The sequence below is a fragment of the Panthera uncia genome, chromosome D1 (genome assembly GCF_023721935.1).
Source record: "Panthera uncia isolate 11264 chromosome D1, Puncia_PCG_1.0, whole genome shotgun sequence".
NCBI lineage: Eukaryota > Metazoa > Chordata > Mammalia > Carnivora > Felidae > Panthera > Panthera uncia.
Genome location: NC_064808.1, coordinates 31,585,169 through 31,598,238, shown reverse-complemented (window position 1 = coordinate 31,598,238; position 13,070 = coordinate 31,585,169). Strand labels below are relative to the sequence as shown.

At 40.7% G+C, this 13,070-nt stretch overlaps 1 protein-coding gene across 1 annotated transcript in view; it reads right to left on the bottom strand.

The window, feature by feature from the left end:
- Nucleotides 1-13,070, bottom strand: part of CCDC34 (coiled-coil domain containing 34) — a 69,391-nt gene that overhangs the window by 31,857 nt on the left and 24,464 nt on the right. The window lies entirely within an intron of this gene.

The following is a 13,070-nucleotide window of genomic DNA, read 5'->3' as shown; positions in this document are numbered from 1 at the left end:
AAAGAAATGGAAAAAGATTCCATGCTCCTGGATAGGAAGAACAAATACTGTTAAAATGTCGATACTACCCAAAGCAATCTGCATATTCAACGCGATCCCTATCAAAATAACACCAGTATTCTTCACAGAGCTAGAACAAACAATCCTAAAATTTGTGTGGAACCAGAAAAGACCCCAAATAGCCAAAGCAATCCTGGGAAAAAAAAAAAAAAAAAAAAAAAAAAGGAGGCATCACAATCCTGGACTTCAAGTTGTATTACAAAACTGTAATCATTAAGACAGTATGGTACTGGCACAAGAACAGACACTCAGATCAATGGAACAGAATAGAGAACACAGAAATGGACCCACAAACGTATGGTCAACTAATCTTTGACAAAGAGGAAGGAATATCTAATGGAATAAAGACAGTCTTTTCAGCAAGTGGTCCTGGGAAAACTGGACAGTGACATGCAGAAGAATGAACCTGTACCACTTTTGTACACAATACACAAAAATAAACTCAAAGTGGATGAAAGACCTCAATGTAAGACAGGAAGCTATCAAAATCCTCGAGGAGAAAGCAGGCAAAAACCTCTTTGATCTTGGCTGCAGCAACTTCTTACTCAACAAGTCTCCAGAGGCAAGGGAAACAAAAGCAAAAATGAACTATTGGGACCTCATCAAGGTAAAAAGTTTCTGCACAGCGAAGGAAACAATCAGCAAAACTAAAAGGCAACTGACAGAATGGGGGAAGATATTTGCAAATGACATATCAGATAAAGGGTTAGTATCCAAAATCTACAAAGAACTTCTCAAACTCAACACCCAAAAAACAAATCATCCAGTGAAGAAATGGGCAAAAGACATGAATAGATACTTCTCCAAAGAATACATCCAGATGGCCAACTGACACATGAAAGAGTGCTCAACATCACTCATCATCAGGGAAATACAAATCAAAACCACAATGAGATGTCACCTCACACCCGTCAGAATGGCTAAATTTAACAACTCAGGCTACAACAGATGTTGGCAAGGATGCAGAGAAAGAGGATCTCTTTTGCACTGCTGGTGGGAATGAAAACTGGTGCAGCCACTCTGGAAAACAGTATGGAGGTTCCTCAAAAAATTAAAAATAGAAATTCCCTACGACCATGTAATTGCACTACTAGGTATTTATCCAAAGGATACAGTTATGCTGTTTCAAAGGGGGCACATGCACCCCCATGTTTACAGCAGCACTATCAACAATAGCCAAAGTATGGAAAGAGCCCAAATGTCCATCGATAGATGAATGGATAAAGGAGATATGGTATATATATATATATATATATATGCAATGGAGTATTACTCAGCAATCAAAAAGAATGAAATCTTGCTGTTTGCAACTATGTGGATGGAACTAGAGGGTATTATGCTAAGTGAAATTAGTCAGAGAAAGACAAATATCATATGACTTCACACATATGAGGACTTTAAGACACAGAACAGATGAACACAAGGGAAGGGAAGGAAAAATAATATAAGAACAGGGAGGGGGACAGAACATAAGAAACTCTTAAACATGGAGAACAGAGGGTTACTGGAGGGGTTGTGGGTGGAGGGATGGGCTAAATGGGTAAGCGACATTAAGGAATCTACTCCTGAAATCATTGTTGCACTATATGCTAACTAACTTGGATTTAAATTAAAAAAAAAAAAAAAAAAAAAAAAAAGAGTGCACTTATGTGGTGATCCCTGAGTAATGTATAGAATTGCTGAATCACTGTATTGTATACCTGAAACCAATATAACACTGTACATTAATTATAATGGCATTAAAAAAATAAAAATTATTTTTAAAAAGAAAAAAGCTACAATTCTAGAAAAAGAGAATGGTGAATATGGATCCCTTAAAACAGGTATTGCTAGTACAACATTGCAAAATTAATAAAACAAGTACACAGGATCTTTGATAATGAAAGAAGTGTCGGTCCCAACCTGGCTGGAGTAGTGAGTCAGAGAAGGCTTTGCAGAGGTGACCACAGGGTTGACTTAATGGTTGGTTTCAAAATGTCAAGTTAAAGGGAAAGCACTACAGAAAAAGGTTAAAGGGGAGGCATTCCAGAAAGAACAGAAATAAGCAAAAGGCATAAAAGATGGGAACAACATCATTTATACCAGGAACTTTCAGAAGTTGGGAGCCTAAGTAGCAAAAGTAACAAGGCAGATGATGAGATCATGGAGATAGGGCAGATAAAAAAGGTGGTCCTGTATTCCACATAAGGTTTAATCCCTTTGGCTGGAGAGCACACATCAGAATGAGGGAGGGGAAAGAAGAAAAAGGGGGTGGAGGAGAAAATTGTTTTGCAAGTTGCACAAGCTGTGGGTCTTTCTCCAATATTCAGATGCTCCTCCCCCAGGGTTGAAAATTGCCATGTATAAGACTCGCTGAGGATGTGTGTTATGCTGGTGGATGCCGTGGGGGCAGGGGGAAGAAAGGGTTGGGAAGCGATGCTTTAGATGTGGGGGTGGGGGGCTGTGGGAGAGCTGGAAGCAGAGTAGTTACATAATCAGATTTGCATTTCTGGGAGGTCAGTGGGTTTCTGTGGACAGAATAAATATGAGAGGGAAAAGATTATAAGCACAGTGACCAAAGAGGGAGCTGGTCAGTCATCCAAATGAGAAAGGACTAGGGCCATGGTAGTAGGGATGGAGAGAAGTCAGATTTGAAAATATTGAAGAAACTGGTTTCCAAATTTGTCTGGAGTCATTTGGGAAGGTTCAAAAAAATAAATAAATAAAGCTGTGATTTAATTGATCTGGATGTGGCCTGGCCTTTGGAATTTTTTAAAGATCTCCAGATGGTTCTAATGTGCAGACACATGGAGGGAATCACAGAGTTAGGGAGTGAAATCAGCAGAACTCAGTTGCTGATTGGCTGGAGTTGAGAATGTGGAAGAAGGATGTCAAGGATTGACGAAGCCTAGGTTTCTAGCACTGGATAATACCATCAGATGTATCTCAGTGAGGCATCGCATGTTCCTTTTCAATCATTTTGTGACACTAATACTTGAGGAAAACATTAACTATGTAGGTCATGAGACCTTGTAACACAGGTGATGGAAGTGCCTGGAAGTTTGGAGGCCATGGAAATGACCTGCCAGATTCACTGTCAGAAGCATAATTGACCAAGGGCCCCAGATGCTATGCTCTGAATCCACCCCTGTGTTCGAGCCAATACCACTCTTCCCACATGCTGCTCCCATCCAGGGACTGAGCACAGATCCATAGCTATAAGATGCAGACTTCTTTGATGGGCAGCTTGGGTTGGGAGCCTCATCGGCCATGCTGAATTTTTCTTAGAACTTCACTGCAACTAAGGCCCTTTCTAGCAGCCTTTCTTCCCTCCCTCTCTCCTCCACATGCATCAGACCTACATCATGGTCTGATGGTTCTCCTGACTTTTCTGGCTCCCTCCCCATTTCCCTTACAAGCTACTACTCAACCAATCTCTTGCATGACTTATCCTGTCTTGGTGCCTGTTGCTCAGAGGATCCAAACTAACATAACACAGCTTGAACTTTTTTTAAGTTAATTTTTCTATTTGATTTGTATGAAATATGGGAGCAACTCTCCATAATTTCAGCCAAAGATAACTTAAATGCGCCTCCAAGAAGCATATTAGCAAAGCTTCAAATTGAAAGCCAAAATATGCCTGAATGTCCCTCATCACATTCATGTGGAAGATTTCTGCACAATCTTAACAAAGAAACCCATTACGTTAAAAGCTCCCATAAAGCATACACCTATCTGAAAATGCTACTGCAACTTTCAATGGCCAAATGTTCTATGAAAGATTACAAATTGGCATCACGATGAAGAAAACATGCCAGTAGCATGAGTAATTCTCCTTAACAAGTCATGATACTTGTTGGAAAATGTGCATCCTCATATAATCTACTGCCAGGAGATAAAATGCTACTTCCATCATCAAAAAAGACACAAAATGATAAATAAAGCATCTTCTATGTGTCACACATGATGCCGGGTCCTTTACATGGTATGTTAATCTTTGCAACTATCTTCTGGAGAAAGTATTGAGTCAATTTTTTTAGAATACACTGAGGCTTGGAGAGGTGGAGACTTGTCTAGTTCCCACAGTGTAGGTAGCAGAGCACATATTCAAACTCAGCCAGACTACTGTTCCCCTGAGCCAGGCTGCCTCCTGGCAGAAGCTGGGCATGGACCAGAGGAAGCATTCCTGAAGTCAGTCGTTTTTATGTCACACTCTAAGAAGGAGACGATGTTGCCCTCACCATCCCTACTAGGTATAAGCAGTCCTCATCCTACAAATGCAGAAACGAACCACACAGAATAACAGAAACAGTGCAGAAAGGGGCCTCACGATCATCTAGGCTAATGTCTTCACTGGACAGGTAAATAAATTAGTGAGACTTTCCTCTATTTTACTGAGAGACAAACATCTTTTAAGATTTGCCTTATAGATTTACCTGTGTGGGCACTTTGCATCTCAGCCCACACCAACAAAGCAAAGCCCCGGGCTGAGGGAGGTGGAAGTCATAGACTGGGAGGTGCTGGGCAGTTTTGGTAAATTTATTCAAACTAAAGTTGAAAACATTCCACTCCCATGCCACCAAAGAGAAACCAAGATTGCTTCCATCTCCCTATGGCTCTCAGGTGGTTCCCAGGACCATGAAGCTGGTGGGAAGGGAGAGGCTCCCCCTTTTTTCCAAGTTCTGTGCTAGTTCCATCAGCCTAGAGCACATGAATGAGAAGGGGAAAGGAGGAGGCTCTGTGGTTTCTGGGAAAGAAAAGCACAGTGTTCCTGGCCAACTTCTTTCTCTCACACATAAGGTACAACTTTCTCCCTGTTGACAGATAATTGAATATTTTCCCTTCTCGAGTGTTCCTACCACCTTCCAATTTTAAAAGGAATTTCAAGATACCACTGCCCTTTCTGAAAAATTTTTTTCTCTCAGGCAGACTGCCATTATCAACAGTAGGTAAATTCACTGCAAAGTAACTTTGTGTGTTTTATTTTTTGTCAAGCCAACACATGAATTTAATTTGGAATACTAATGGGCACAGTAAACACTTGAATATTATTTGCCATGTTTTCTTTTTTCAATAAAGAAAAATTAGTTTTTAGTTTAAGTCGTAAAGTGTAATTTGCTGGTGCAGTGTAAACCACTCCATACTTTGTCCTTCATCTGGGTCCTGGACATGACACTAAGCAAGTCTGTGAGAGGCCAACCTTTGAGTTGCTAATTAGATCACTAGTGATTTATTTTTTAAATAAATAGCCCCATCTGTATTACTTCAGAACCTGAAGCCACAGATGGTCTATTTTTAACCATCAAACTTCAAGGTTTACTTTCCTGTGGAATATTAAGGATTTTTTCTGTAGAAATGACTAAGATTTTAGAGATTTCCCTTGTAACTTTGTAGAGTGTGTTAATGTATACAACCCATCTGAAAGGTTCTTTGGTGTTCAAAAGCTGTCACATTACCAATCCTTGGTCTCTAAAAAAGTTGCCCGTGGAACCATCCCTGTTCTAAGCCTATTCCTTCCTCTCCAGCCTCCAAAGTAATTAAATGCTAAGTTTCACTTACTCAGGTACTCAAAACTGGGTCCTACCTTAATCACTCCTACTTGGAAGCGTTTCCTCATCCCCCCACAAAGTTAGCTTCCTCCTGATGTGCCCCCACAGCTCATGCTTTAAGATAGGTCCTGGTCCTGGTTTAACGCCCTGTCTTGGCTAGAATGGAAGCTCTAACAGGTCCATATCAGGTCAGTCTTGTTGACCACTCTAATCGCAGAATCAAGCACTGTGCTAGACAGTCAATAAGAATGAGTGGAATAATCAAGAGAAGGCTTCATTCACCCGTCTGAACTCTTACGTAGCACTTAACATTATGCAAAACGTCTCTGCTCCCTTCCCTAAAATTCCCTCCCCAGTGGGAGCACTCTCCTCTCATCCCCTTCCACCTTTCCCTTTGCTCTTCCGGTGCCTTCTTTCCTTCTTCCTTATCTTTCTAGCAGTTCCCTACATTCTGGCCTAGTGCATCTTCTCCCTGCCAGCATGCGGTAGGCACTTGACAAATATGTGTCGAATGAATCAAAGGATGCCATACTTCAAACTCCCCTGGGGAAGTGTTACCCATCTCCATAGCTTCAATAATTATGTTAAACCAAGGAAGTCTAAAAATCTATCCCTAAACTGAATTCCTCACCTGGGCAACAAACCTGTGTCTCCACAAGCACCCGTATGTCAATCTGCTCACAACTAAAGTTAGGATTTCAATTAAGCAGCAGGTTAATAAAATGCAAATTTCTCCTTTCCCTGCTAAATGGCAAAGGAATTTAAGGGGAAATAAAAAGTACAAATCCACAAGGGCAAGGAGAACAGAACACAATAGCTAACTGAAGATTTCAACGCATTGTTAGAAGGTAGAAAGTGGATGGAGGTAAAATAATCAAATTAGGAGAATATGGATGTAGCATTTTCTTTCCCCCTCATCTCTAAAAATACTAATGATAGTTGCATTTTTTCCTTCTTTTTAAATTGGCTCTGTCTCCTCCAGGTGCATTTTTCCCTTCCTTTTCTCTTTTACTGTTTAAAGGTCTCTAAAACCTGAAATATATACTGGGGGGGGTGGAGAGAGGAACTGATTCAGCCTACCGAAATTGCACATGGAGACCCCAGCTACCAGGGAGACAGAGCTCCTGCACTGACTGGGCTGAAACACGGTGACATAATAGTTTACATTATGAATGGTGATACGTGGAGCCACCTTCCCAGACTCTACTCAGGAAAACTGGCAGCTGGCTTGTATCCCCCAGGAAGATTAGAAGATTCTTCTCTAAGAAACTGAATAGCCTCAGGAGAAGACTTCCAAGTATTTGGAAGCTTCCTCAAAAACAAACAAAATCCACCATCAACAAGCCTGCCTGTGCCCACACAGCTTCCACTCAGCTTTTTAATGCCCTATTCTTAAGTCTGAACAGACAGGGATTCATATTATGAACATAAGTGTCAGACAGGGATTAACAAACATTTGAGGACCAAAAAAAGAGAGAGAGAGAGAGAGAGAGAGAGAGAGAGAGAGAGAGAGAGAGAAAATGAAGGGAAAAAAAGGGCACCTGGAGGAAACACAGCCAATTAAGAAAGGCAAAAAATGCAATTAATGTCCTTAGAGATAAGAAAAGATATTACAACCATAAAATAAGTATAGGATAGCATGAGAAAGGAATAAACAGGAAAAAGAGCATGCTTGGAATCTAAAATGAGGTAGCCATAAAAAAACTTAGAAGAAAAAACTAGAAGATAACATCAAAGAAATCTCGGTCCCTCTTCCTAGAGAGGGGGTGGAGATTGAAGGGACAAATTAAAAAGAAAAATAGAGCATTGATTCAGGAACACTAATAACTGCCTGAACAAATGGCAGAAAAAGGGAGCAGAGGATAGTGGGAGGAAAGCAACAAAAAATAATGCAAGTAAATGTCCCCAAGGGAGCAGGACCCTGAAGGCAGAGAGAAGTGAGGCAAAGCGGTTTTCCATCAAAAACCTTTTAGTATGATTTGATTCTGAAGCCATGTATATATACTGCCTTCATTATTCATTAGCAATTTAATAGGAGAGAGAACCCCTGTTTCAAATGTGTCCTTTTCTGTATTCTCTCTCTCCACTAATATTGTCAACATCAGTTAGCTCTGAAAACAATCCTTTCCAAGTTCTACTTTCGATAGATTTTTCACACATTTCTCCTCTCAATCCCACTGTCCTCATCTGATTCTGTCACCTCTCCAGGGACTGGTTACATAATACCATTACTGGTGGCTCTGTCTTTAGTCTCTACTCCCTGCCCACCCGGCCCAAGCCATCCTGCTATTGCCATGGTTTTAAAAGCTTTTCATGCCTGAGTGGACTCCTGAAAATGCTCTTCCTTTACAGCCTCCCACTTTCAGGGTATACCTCAAGGCTGGGAGTTAGTGGAGATAGCACTGATCCCCGTTGCCACTTTCAAACTGCTTCACTTCCTACCCCCTTCAACACTCTCATTTCTTCTGAAGGATATGTCAGCTGACCACACTAGCCAATATTGCTCTTTCTGTCTCATGGCCAAGTCACCCTGGTTACTGAAATTCTAGCACCCAGCTCACCATCTTCTAACATTACTGTCATAATTCTTGACAATTGTAACCATATATAACCCCCCCCCCACTCAAATCCTGGCCTGTTGGTTTCTTAATTTCTTCAATTCCATCGACAGACTCCATCTGGGCCACCCACTGCCATGGTGATAGTCTGATCTTGTCATCATCACCATCTGACTGCTCCTAGCTCTTCAGCTTCCCTCCAGCCCCTCCAACCTAGCATTCTGCAAGAGCACTGGAGACACTCACCAGCTGAAAACCTCTTCCTCACCATCCGCCATCATCCCTATTAGATGCCATGTTTCAGTGCTCTGATCACTCCCAGAAAACACTCTCTAAATGCTTTATTCTGTTCTCCCTCCATCTTACTTGCCCTCTTTGTCCAACCCCAATTAAGCCCAGCTCTGCTCTTAATCCCAAACAGCTAAACTTTTCTCCAGAAATGGAGTAAAACATGACAGAGTTCTGCTCATTGGTCCCAATTGGGAACAAAAATATCAAATGGCAATAGCATCGCTCATCAGTAAATCCCATTAATTTATCTGGTAAATTTATTCCTCCCCCACCTCCAGTAAGATGCTCATTCTCTTACCTTTCCCTTCTCTCTCCTACTTGCAACAATTTCTATCCCTTTACTTGCTTCCCTTCACACTTGAGAACCCAGAAGCTGCCAGACAAGAACTACCTCTCTCATCCTCCTACCACCAGTTTTAAATCCAGCTACATCTGAACCGATGCACTATGTGTTCTCTCTCTCCTGTCAACGTGAAGGAAATTTCCTTGCTTCTATATAAGCATTCCTACAATCATCCTTGATCTCTCCTAACTCTTCAAGTCCCCTCTTTTGCCCTGATTATCAACATCAGCACAGAAATATGTTTCCTATCAACCATCTTGAAGCAAAACAAACAAAAACTGTCTTTGACCTTATGTCCTCTTCCAGCTCCCATCCCATTTATCTCCTCTCCACAATAAAACTTCTCCCAAGAGTTGTCTTCACGTATAGTCTCCATGTTCTCACCTGCACTCTCTCTTCAACTTACTTCTCTTATTTATTTTGAGAGAAAGAGAGAGCACAAGAGCAGAGGAGCAGCAGAGAGGTTAGAGAGAGGATCCCAAGTGGGTTCCACACTCAGTGTGGAGCCCAAAACAGGACTGGATCCCATGAATCATGAGATTGTGACCTGCGTGGAAATCAAGAGTCAGACGCTCAACCGATTGAGCCACCCAGGTGCCCCTCATACCAGTTTTTCTCATTATACATATTACATAGGAGGGAAACAGAATATGGTTGTTAGGCTTGGACTTTGACCTCTTGAGTTCCAATCCCTGTTCTGTGAGTCACTAGGTACAAAAGCAGCATAATTTCTCTATGACTCAATTTCCTTAGCTAGAAAATGGGGATAATAAAGGCAACTGTCTCATACGGTTGTCATGAGGACTAAAAAAGTTAGTACACGTAAAAGCACACAGAATGCTGTTGGCATGCAGAAAGTATTCAATACCAAGGTCAATAATGACCTTTCTTCTTCTTACCACATCCAATTATGAAGGCTCTTTCCAGCTTTCCATATCTCTCAAGCAGCACTGGACAGACCTCACAACTCCTTGCTTCTGGATCACACCTACTGGGTTTCCTTCGACATCACCGAATGCTCCTTTGCAGGATCCTTGCTGGCTGCTCAATTTCTAAATATTGGGATACTGAGCCCTCTCTTTTTACTATCTAAACTCTCCCTAGGTAATGTGATCCAGTCCCTATGCTTTTAAATACCACCTACATACTAATGTCACTTAAATTTCTCTCTAATCTTGGCTGTCTCCTGAGCATCAGACACAAAATATCTGTCATCCTCACCAGGCTATTAAGTTGGTACTGCAAACCTAAGAGATCTAGGTCAGGACTCCTCTCCCCCATCTCAGCAATGAACCTGCTCCTACCACATCTTCTGATTACTGTAATATGAAATTCACCCAGCTGATCAGGCATATGACTAGAAGTCCTATCTGATTTTTCTTCCTTCCCTCAACCTGACATCCAAATGTTAGCAGTCCTGTTTGCCCGACCACCAAAGTATAACCCAAATCCATCTCTCCCTCTTACCAGGCTGCGGCTGCCATCTTACTCCAAACTACATGAGCTCTTTTCCTGGATACTGCAAAATCCTCCCCATGAGTCTCCCTTATTTGATTCTTTGTCCCCAACAAGCCAATTTCTTCACAGCCGCCAGAGTAATCTCAAAGTATAAACCAGATTATATCAATCCCCTTCTTAAAATCTTCCAGAGGCATCTCAATATAATTAGAATAAAACCTGATCTAGTGAACTCAGGATTATATATACTCTGACCCTCTAACCTTAACTCCTATTATTTTCCCCATCACTGGCTCCTCTCTAGCCACACTGGCCTTTTTTCAGATATAGCAAATTCATTTTTGCTCTAGGACCTCTGTACTGTCTGTTCCCTTTGACTGGATATCTCTTTCCCCAGGTTTTGGCAAGGCTTCAAAGAAGCCCATCCATCTAAAGTAGTGGACTCCCTCCTCTACCCTGTTAACTATTTATCACAATATTCTGTCTTATTTTCTTTACAACACCTAGAGCCAGATAAAGTGCTGTTTGTTTACATGCTTAGTATGTTTCCCATCCCAGTCACATAAGATCCCATGAGGGCAGCATGCAGGGGCTCTCTTATGCACAGATGAACCTCCAGCATCTAGAATATTAACTAGCATATATTAGATATTCAACAAATATTTACTGAATCGATTTGAAAGAAATGAACACAGTATTCCCTTTTTATTTTTAGAATAGGGGTAAATGAAAGTCCATCCCAAGCACTGACCAGTTAACTTACTGTTGGTAAATCTTTAACTGAAGCCAGTTATTATATAAATCAATTATCACTAAAGACAAAGAATATCTTTGGTATATCTTATCAGAATTATCATACAAAAAGAAACTTTCATTTTTACATACTCCCACTTATTATTTTATAACCCCATAAGTTTCTAAATTAGATAAGGTATTAAACATTGAAAAAATGAGGCATCTTCCAGGTAAACAGACATAAAACCAGGACTCACAGACTTAGGTCTACAATACCTGTGTTCTTTCCCTTGGATCATGAATTTGTTGACATTATAGGTTACCTAGATATTTCAGAACACTTCCAAAGTGGTAGTAAAAGTCAAACAGATTTTAAAAACCTCAACAGAAATTTCAAATGTTATAATGTCGTCTGTAATGCATAAAATATCAAGTATCCGGACATCAAGAAAAATGGATTCAGGTTAAAAACACTAACCTCCTGGTGATCAGATATGTTGACTGAAGTTTCCAATTAATAAAAAATGGATTTTAATAGTAAATAAGTTTGGTATCAAAATCTTTTTACAGTGGATCACTGGAGAAGTAAAAAAGGACATCACACGTCCTTAGGATCAGGTCCAAATTCTGCAGCATACACAGAACCTTTTTTACTCTGACCCCTACTTCTCTCCCAGATACTTCTTGCTGCATGTTAATGAGTATGGTCAGCTCGTGACCATCCAGAAAACTCCTGCTTATTTTTTACCAGCTCAAATGTCACCTTCTCTTTGTAGCCTTTCTTAATCCCTTCATAGGCTGAACTACCTCTCATTTATGCTCCCAGATGAACTTTGAACTTGATTTTTTTTTTAATGTTTATTTTTGAGAGACAGAGTGTGAGAGGGGGAGGGGCAGAGAGAGAGGGACACACAGAATCTGAAGCAGGCTCCAGGCTCTGAGCTGTCCGCACAGAGCCCGAGGCGGGGCTCAAACCCACGAGATCGGTGAGATTATGACCTGAGCTAAAGTTGGATGCTTAACCGACTGAGCCACCCAGATGCCCCTGTACTTCATTTTTAAGCAGTGTATTATAGCATTTAGTCTGTTATAGGTTTTCCTGGTTAGGCCGAAAATGTTGACTGAATTAAAGAAATATGTCATTTAAATTCCTAAATCAGTATGCAAAACATCTGTTACAGAGTAAATGTTCAATTACAATAGTTCCCCCTTATCTGTGGGGATACGTTCCAAGACCCCTCCCTAGTGGGTGCCTGAAACCACAGATAGTACCAAACCCTAGATATACTGGTTTTCCCTATACACACATACCTATGATGAAGTTTAACTTGTAAATTAGGCACAGTGAGAGATTAACAATAATACAGAACAAATTACAACAATATACTGTAATAAGTTATGTGAATGTGGCTTCTCTTTCAAAATACCTTATTGTACTATAGTTACCCTCTTTTGGGACAGTGGTTGACTACAGGTAACTAAAGCCATGGAAAGCGAAACCAGAGACAAGGAGAGACGGCTGTAATACTGGTCAAAGTAATTAATGACTGATTGAGCAAAGTATTACTAGAATTACGGTTATAGCTAGAAGTTGCCTAAACACCTGAATCTACTGTGTGAAATTGAAGGTTTCTTAAATATAACATACATCTAAAACTCGCAGGAATTCAGGCCTATGGATACTTAGCGATAAGCAACACACAAGTTTATCACTACACTGGCAAATTGCACGTTCTCTCTACAGGGGTGAATTTGTTCAAGTGGAATGATTGTCTGAAAATATCACTATGTCTAAGAGGTTCTGAGAAGGATGGTCAGGCTTATAAGTCTGACCACTATTCCGTCCCAACAAACCCTACTGGCGCCTCCCAAACTGTTTCCTGCTTAGAAGTGAATTTTCCTAGATTTCTGATGACGTGAATGCCCTTCAAAGATTCTACTGTCGCTCCTTTGCGTTGGTCAACACCACTGCCCGTTAGTCACTAGAAACTTGGCAAATTACTAACCTAGCAGAAACATGGAATATGTATATTCTAAATAGGAATCACTGTTAAATCAATTTACTGAACTTTATATTGCCACAACAAATCTTCATTT